The sequence below is a fragment of the Anarrhichthys ocellatus genome, unplaced genomic scaffold, assembly GCF_004355925.1.
Source record: "Anarrhichthys ocellatus isolate YVR2014 unplaced genomic scaffold, GSC_Weel_1.0 scaffold107, whole genome shotgun sequence".
NCBI lineage: Eukaryota > Metazoa > Chordata > Actinopteri > Perciformes > Anarhichadidae > Anarrhichthys > Anarrhichthys ocellatus.
In genome coordinates, this window is record NW_022280137.1 from 675,689 (window position 1) to 676,271 (window position 583).

Sequence of the window (583 nt, forward strand, 5' to 3'; positions counted from 1 at the left end):
GTATGGTTTTGTTTGTCCAACTTTGACCAAAAAGTTGAAAAAAAAAATGCAAGCATGTTGCTATATGAGAAGATAGAATATGAAGCAGGAAGTACGGGCTCATCAAACACAAAAATATTACGTGGCAGCATCTTACTGTGGAGCATTAACCTAGTGGGACTCATTTTATTCTCCGTCTCCACAATTGGAAGGTAAATAGAAGAATAACGCTGTACTTGTTACAAAGTATTCCACCAAGACTGTGATTGTTGGACCAATGCACTGGTCTCACTGAAATGAATGAGGCTGCACATCTTTGACGCAGTGCTATTGTTGGTCTGAATCAGGCGGCGACCTCCGGCTCTGTCGAGTGAAGTCAATGCCGAAGTGTCTTTAACTTGCGTTCTCTCTACTGACCAGCAGGGGGCGACTCCTCTGCAAAAAAGAAGTCCGATTGTCTTTGAGAAAATGACTCCACTTCTCTCTTGATTTATTACCTCAGTAAACATTGTAAACATGAGTTCATGGTCTCAATCTCTAGTTTCAAGTCTTCTTCAATACAGCATGATGTTCATTTAGTAAATGATGGTCCATTTAGAGTCGA